This window comes from Lactuca virosa, chromosome 4 (genome assembly GCF_052849685.1).
Source record: "Lactuca virosa cultivar CGN04683 chromosome 4, Lactuca_virosa_CGN04683_v6, whole genome shotgun sequence".
In the NCBI taxonomy this organism is placed as follows: domain Eukaryota; kingdom Viridiplantae; phylum Streptophyta; class Magnoliopsida; order Asterales; family Asteraceae; genus Lactuca; species Lactuca virosa.
In genome coordinates, this window is record NC_136429.1 from 500,886,903 (window position 1) to 500,895,604 (window position 8,702).

The window sequence follows — 8,702 nt, forward strand, 5'->3', positions numbered from 1 at the left end:
AAGAAAAAGCAAGAAGGAAAACATATGCGCACAAAATGAAACATGCGAGGTTGAAGATTTTAAAATCTTAACGACGAAAACCAATCATCTAAACCAAACCATCCTTTTAGTGACTATAGAGTTGAATTTGTAGTGACTATAGAGTTGAATGAAAAATTAAAACAAATTGTTTTTACTTTTTATCGATGGAATGATTGTTATTATTATATTCTAATTTTTGGATTTCTAATTTAAATTAATGATTTTTATATATAAATTATCTTATAGGTATATTTATCTAAATTTAATGAGTTCAATGTTATTTAAAATCAGCAATTATCAATTGTGTTTAAATATTATAAAAAAATAGGTGAAAGTTAAAAATTTATTTTATTGTTGGTTAGTTTTTTTATTGATCATTTAGTGTCAATAATATATATATATATATATATATATATATATATATATATATATATATATAGTGACGAAGCACGTGCGTTGCACGGGTCGACTTTTTCTTTAGTTGAAGTTTGGTGGGTCACGAAAGTATGAGGCTATGATTGGTTGACTCTGAAGTACGATGCTTAAAAACGAAATAAACGTTGTGAGTAATTGTTTTTTATGGTATTTTCGTTTTTGTAAAGTGATAGATACACAAATACAAACATATATATACATTGTCCAATATCCTTAGTCCCATAGTATCCCTCTTCATAGTTATGAAGAAAATATCACCCTCCTCTCCTTTTTCCTCATCATCTAGAAATTTATCGATGTTCTTTGTCTTCAAAATTCTTAACATCTATCAAGAACTCCATTCAAACAATGACATAGTTATAGCAGCAAGAGTGTTTCTCCTTTTTACCAATTTATGCAACAAAGCCTTACTTTTTTTAAGAAATTTATGCAAATTACACTAATAATGCAACCATGTTTCAACCCGACAAATCGATTACATGTAAACTTTTGCAAAGTTTGGTCCTAGAATGACACATGATTGCTTATTTCATCTAAAAACCAGATTTCTGACATAAACTGAAAAAATGAAACTTTTTTTTGCACAAATAAACACTTAAACCTACAAACATACACCAGAGTTCATAATCCAACACAAACTTTATCTAAAAACTAATCGATCATCAAAAAATTGAACCTTTTTATATTATAAGGAGTTGTGTTGTTCTTTCTTAGTGTTTTCCTCTGCCCCTTATCACCATTGTCAATCTTATGTTTTGTGCTACTCACAACTTGCTTCATGACAATCATTTTTGCAACAAACATGCTAAATCTTATAAAATAAAGAAACTCGAACAATATTCTTTCCATATATATACCAAACACTCCCTCCCTACCAAAAAAAGGAAATCAAATCTTTCTATTTTCGATTGTATGCGATGTTTCCTCTGATACAAACTTTCTAAGAAGTTCTTATAACATGATAGATTGTTAATTAACTCATTAGCAACTCATGGTCCATTTATTTTTAAAATTGATAGACAAACTAACTTTCCTACTAATTAAGCCAACATACTTTTTTGATTGTTGAAAAAAATTGGTATGACCATACAAGAGCAAAAGATAGAAAATTATAAAGTATTATCACCATTATAGTACTACTATTTTTGTAAAATCCCAAAATTCAAGGCCAATTTTTTTTTTGTTTTAATTAAGTTATTATACAGCCAACGGTATAAGAAACATCCATAATAACATATCATGTCAAAAACAGTACGTCATTAGTCAAAGCATATCATCATAAAACAATATCAGAGTATAATCCCAAAGATCTCATGTGCGGAAAATATAGTGTGATCCGCTGCGATCGCCGGCTCCTTTCCTTTGAAAACGAAGTACCTAAAACCAAAATTGAAAATCGTAAGCACAAAGCTTAGTGAGTTCCCCCATCATACCACATACCATACAACACACATATTGTCGGACAATTCTGGGGTGCCCGACCTACCATGCCAAGCAATTCTGGGGTGCCCGACCTACCCTGAGAGGCAATTGTGGGGTGCCCGACCTACCCATGTCAAGCAGTTCTGGGTGCTTGACCTACCCATGTCAAGCAATTCTGGGGTGCTTGACCTACCCTCCAGTTTATCTCAACTGGCTACAGGGACTATTTCACCCCCTACTACTACCACACAATAACATAGCATAACATACTGTCAGGCATATCTAAAGTGTCCGACCTACCCTTCGGTCCTAACGAACGTAACACGGAGACTACTCCCCTACTACTACCTCTATCACATAACAACATATCATAAACATACTGTCAGGCATATCTGGGGTGCCCAACCTACCCTTCGGTCCTAACGACCGTAATACGGGGACTATTCCCTTACTGCTACTATCACATAACATCATATCAGGCTAGCACATAAAACACATCAGGTAGTACCAAACCTAGATAATTATCACAAAGACAATCATCTAACATACAACTCCTACTAGTCGGCCGGCATTGTAGCCGTAGACCCACCACTACTGGAAGGTAACTCACCTCACACTACTGAAGTCCCGTAGACACAATCCCAACTACTGGTTGACAGATTCTCAAATTGTCAATATCAAACATCATCCAATTAATAATTGGGTCCCAACACAAAAATTATAAGTCCATTCTTGGGGTAAAAGACTACTTTACCCCCCATCTTATCTTGATTCAAGCTCAAGGCCCAATCCAAGGGCCCAACAGTCAACTATGAGTCAAAGCCCAACATATGGCCTAATTTTCCAAATTGGACACAAACCTTTACAAGGTCTTACTCTAAGGCCCATCCATTTAGTCCAGTCCAAACGTTTGGCATTTCTAATGGCCCAACATCTCATAACCGTGAAGGCCCAATTATGGCCCAATTTTCCAAATTAGGCCCAAACCATCACATATGGGCCTTACCCTAAAGCCCATCTAAATATTCTAGTCCATATGATTATTATTGGATGGCCCACCAATAACCCAATCATCAAGGACCAATAGAAAGGCCCAAAAATAAACCCAAGTGAATTTAGGGTTTCACATAAAATGACAATTAGGGTTAAGTGTTTCTCACTTAACCCATTAAGGACTTAATCCATTAAGTCCGTCACTCTTCTAAATAAATCATATGGTGTAATTGGGCTTAAAACACAATTTCATTCCAATGACCCAAATGTGGTCCAAATAAGTCCAAGCCCATAAATCCAATATTAGGGTTTTCAATCCTATCTTAGCCCAATATTGATCAATTAGGGTTTTATTGGGCCCATTAGGGTTTATTAGGCCCATCAAGGTTTTAGTCCCTTTGTCCAAACATCCCAAACGAGTCATAATACAAATGAGGCACACCGCCACCTGGCACGACGGCCGGTGACGGCAGGAGGCGGCAGCCACCACCTCACGATGGTGGTTTTGAGTTTCTTTCCATTATTCCATTTTTTGTTACAATTTACAATGAAAAATACCAAAAGTAACACACACACAAACTAACATGAACACACACACATGGTGGCCCATGGTGGCAGCCACCACCTCACGGTGGTGGTGGTGGTGGTCATACTCGATGTTCCGGCTAAACAAACACCATCTATAACCCATATACGTGATCCTGATTTTTTTAAGGGCTTAGCCACCCACCTGGTGGCTCATGACGATGGCAACGACTGTTCTGCAATCGTAGCCACCACCTCACGGTGGTGGCGGTGGTTTTTTTTGGTTCCCAGTCAAACAACCACACACACATACGAATCTTGAAGCAGAATTACACACCCACACGAACTGACGGCTACCTCCCATGGTGGCTGGTGGTGACGAGATAAGCCAGCGATGGTAGGAAGTAGAAATAAATGGCAGCAGGAGGCGGTTTTGCGATGACAGTCACCACCTCACGGTGGTGGCGAAGGCTCCTCTTGACCTTCTACCCATCAACCAGTCGACACACGCACCGATGGGACACACACGAACCCCCGACGACAACTTCTTCAATTAAAACGGGCGACAACAGAGAGAAAAGATGTGACTGTGGTGACGATCGCCTCACCAAGGCGGCGGCTGGAGGGTAACGGTGGTTCACGTCTTTAGCGGAGTGGAACGACGTCGGCTGGAGGCGTAAGGTGGTGCGGCGCCGGAAGGGAGGCATAAGCGGGGAAGGTGACGTCTGCTAACTCTTTTAGGGTTAGGGTTAGGCGATGAATTCCTATGTACCCATGTACCACAAAATTAATCCCATGATGTCATAATTAGTCCCTCCCGTCAGAAATAATTTCGGAATAGATCCCATAATTTACCCTTTTAACCCCTCCTTCAGAAAACCCTTACAAATTAAGTCTGAAATTTACCTTTTTAACCCCAACCTTCCAAAAACCCTTCAACTTAAGTCCCAGTAATTACCATGCAGCCCCTCCCTCAACAAAACCTTTTCAACTTATGTGACATCCCCATTTTCACGGCCAGAAAAGACCGATTTTGTTTATGCTTTATAAAAATCAGAGTACCTCTTTTAATAAAAATGTTGTGGAATTTGTTCCCAGTAAAACATGATAAATTCGTTATCAAAGCATTTCCAAAGAAAAGTATTTTTATTCATTTTAAAACATTTGGGATGTCATCGTCAATACGGAAACATAAGCATAAACAGAACTTACATTCATTATCATTAGTGATTTATATCTCCTTAATCTCTCTGTGTAATGTGACTTCAAATCAACACCTGTGATATAAATAAACTGAGTGGGTCAGGTTGGGAAACCTGGTGAGTATATAAGGTTTTCAACCCACAATAAATACGTTTATTAACTTTATCAAACCAAACAAACCCGATTACCCGTTCCTGTTATCCTCACTTTACGTCCCTAAAACATCTAACACAAGGGACCTAGTCTAAGGACTTTCATCGGGGTGACAACACATGCTTCGGGGGTTCCTCAGCAATTCATGTCAAATAAGGAAACCATGTGGTGGATGGAGTACTGCTGGTGAGCACACAGTTCAAATAAACACCTACAGGTTGCGAGCCTGCTAGCGTTCCACTGGGCTGTCTAGAATAGTCCGTGGTCGTCATCTATACTCCGCTAGATGACTGGATCATCAATAACATCTATATCGAGGCCTCTCATTATTTTATTTTGTCACACAGCAACTATTCATCTACCCATGTTTTACCCAACACATTTTGTAGATATAAAATACATATACAGTTTAAATCATTTAAAACATGTATAAAATCGTTCATCCAGCATAGATAGCAAGTATACAGATAATATGCACACACAGCACGTAATTTATATAAAATACATCATATCTATGTGTAAGCTGAAAGGGACCATGCACTCACTTGAAAAGGTGGTGATTCTGAACTAAGACAGCGCTTCGCTTCTTAAAAATAATTTCCTTCGACGAAACCTAGTATTATTACCACTAGAGTTTAGTCTATTATTCGCCGAGACTAATTAATAGTCTAGCTATTATTACTATTATATAAAGGTTAAACAATACTTATATAACCCATAATAATAGCCCAAGTACTTATTATAAGTTCCTAATAACGTTACTATAGTTAAATAAAAGCTATATTAAAAATAGCGTACGCGTAGCTCACTTACAGCGGGTTTTATAGAAAATCAGGCTTTGCTTGGAGCAGCGTTCCCGAGCCGAAAAGCTCTTCTTCTCGGAGCCGTTGAGCACTCTGCGGCTTCCGCCTCGTGCTAGGGAGGTTCCCTAGGTTTTTCGGGGGGTTTCGGGGCTAGAGAGAGGTTCTAGAGAGAGAGTAAAGAGAAGAAAGAATGGGAAAGGTGTGAAGAAAATGAGTGTGGGAGAGGTTCTATTTATAGGGTGAAAAATGGCTGAACTTGGTGCCACATGTCACCATCTAGTGGCAAGACTTGGGGAGAAAGCAGTGGCCAAGATTGTGCCACATCACCCATTTTCGCACAGCACACTTCCGACTTCTAAAATCCGTAATTTTCACATACGACCTCCTTTTTTGACGTTCTTTATATCCACGCGTAGGTAAAAATAAGATCTACAACTTTCATTTTGACTCCGTCGGCTAATTCTCGACTGGTCTTAAATTTAACAGTACGAGGAGATTATAATGTTAAATGTCCGCGTAAATTTCATAACTTCTACATACGGACTCTGTTTTCGTCTGTCTTTTTACCGTTGAGTTCCTATTAATGAGATCTTCAATTCTTATTTAGGTCGCGTAGGCCAAAAACCGCTCGATCTGAAATTCGAGTTTCGGGCTGTGCACTGCTAAGCTAAATCTTAGAAAATTCATAACTTCCTCATACGAAGTCAGATTTGGGCGTTCTTTTTTTTGTATGTTCTCGGTTTAACGAATACTACAACTTTTGTTTAGATTTCTAAGGCTAAAAAGTTCTCCATCGTAAATTCACTATTTACGTCTCCCGGTTTCGTGCCAGTTTTGCCGTAAAACTTCGACGGACCATAACTTCTTCGTTATAACTCGGATTTCAACGTTCTTTATATGTACGGAACCCTTGAGACGTATTCTACAACTTGGTTAAGATTATTTATTCTAAATAATCTTTTGTCAAAAAGTCATTTTCGACCCCTATTATCTCTAAATTGACTAGCCCGGATCTACGGGCGTTACAATTATCTCCCCCTTAGGATGATTACGTCCTGCAATCATCAACGAAATAGGGCTCACATGATGACTCCATACGTTATCTCTTCATCCTAAGTAATAACCGTAACTTTGATGTTTCTGTTGGATTAATGTCTAAGTCCATAACTATATTTGGTATGTACTTGACCCGACCCGGTATGGTCCATTTGGGTTGCACTTCACCGGCACAATTTATATGGATAGTCTTTTGAGAATAGTATATTTATGATTTATATTAATATATTATAAATTCTAATATATTAATATGGAATCATATTATTTAATTAGTATTTATCAAGAATTAATTTAGAATTAATTAAGTGATCAAAAAGAACTAATTAAATATTGACGCTTATATATATGGAATGGGACAAGTTCATTTAGGTTGGGCTAAGCTTTCATGGATGGTCCATGGAGCTTTTAACCCATGGATCCTATGTAAATGAAAGGTCATGGGTATTAGGGTTTACATGGATGTAACCCTAATCCTCCATAATATATAAAGGGGTCCTTGGCTCACAAAATTGACACAAGTGTGTGAAAATAAGAGTGGGCCGATTTTAGTGTGCATACATATTCTCCCAAGTTCTTCCAAGGTGTTTTGGTGATTTGTGATTCCATTTGAGGCTTCCACACTATTGGGGCTAAGCTCTTAAAGCTTGAAGACATCAAGCTACATCAAAAGGTATGTCATCTAACTAGAACTTTGTAGTATAGGTGCTTCATAATATGCTAGTTAGGATGAAACCTTGGAATAGTTAATATTTGCATGTATGATAGAGAAAACATAGATCCAAGGTTTATAGGGTTGCATGTACACCATAGGAGTGTTAGAATGCTCAAAACCCAACAGTGGTATCAGAGCCATGGGTTGTTTTCTGTTATATTGATGCAAATGTTTTATTTTCAAAGTTGGAAAAAAAAGGAAAAAAAACATGACGTTTGTCAAATTTTAAGATAATTACTTGTTTTTGCGAAAAACTAATTATTTGTAAAATTTGAATCATTTGCTATATGAGTTGAATTAGGTCAAATTTAGTAAAAGATAAAATGATATGATTATTTTATTAGTTTTAAAAGTTTGATCTAAAGAGTTTTTCCGAAACCTCCATAAGTTATGGATATGAAAAGGTTTTTAAAAAAATTGATTCAAAGTTTTTTATGGAGTTACAAAACTTGGTCTTAATGTTTTAAAGAATTCCATAACTTGTTCTTAAGTTATGGAACATGAAAAGTTTCATCATAAAACAAGTATTTAACTCCATAAGTTATGGAATCCAAAAGTTTTCAAGAGTTACAAAACTTGCCCTCAAGTTTTGGAATTTGGAAAAAGTTTTTTTTATGATAAAAAAAAAGAATTGAATTCTAAAACTCTTAGGTTCATAACTTAAACAATTAATTAAATGGTTTTAATTTTGAATTTAATAATTGGAATTATGATGTTTTATTGAATAATTCAATTAACTCTTATGGACTTTATTAATAGATAATTAAAGTGTTTAATTAAAAGAGAATTAATAATTCCATAATGACATGGTTTAAATTTAATTAAATTAAGAGTATAGTTTAATTAATAGATTAAACCACCAAGTATTTTAAATGTCTAAAATACACCCTTATACTATTATAATATTAAAAGTTTAATATATTATATGTATAAGAGCAAGTCGTCTTACCATTAGTAGGCCTCATTCACGAAACCGGTCTATAAGGGGGGTATAAGGTTACTGCCTATAAAATGGCAGTTTAATGGGTGTCCACTCTCACCCACCGCTTCCTTGACCGATGGAGGGTCGTTAGCCGAACAGGTAGGACAAGGACTATAATTTTCCCTTCATTAAAATTATTAATGATAAATACTAAGTAACTAAACTTTTTATAAATTCCCAATCTTAGTTACTTAGGAAAATGTGAATAAGGTGCTAATCCATAAAATTACCCTTTGCACTTTGTTTAAGCTGTTAGTGGAGCCTGTGTGGTTAACCGACACACTAACCTGGACTTAACAAGGTAGGGAAAGGGTAACTTAATGTTTATCATAGTATCGTTGGAGCGTGTGTGGTTAACCGGCACATCGATTGAGGGGTAAATATTAAGGGTACCAAG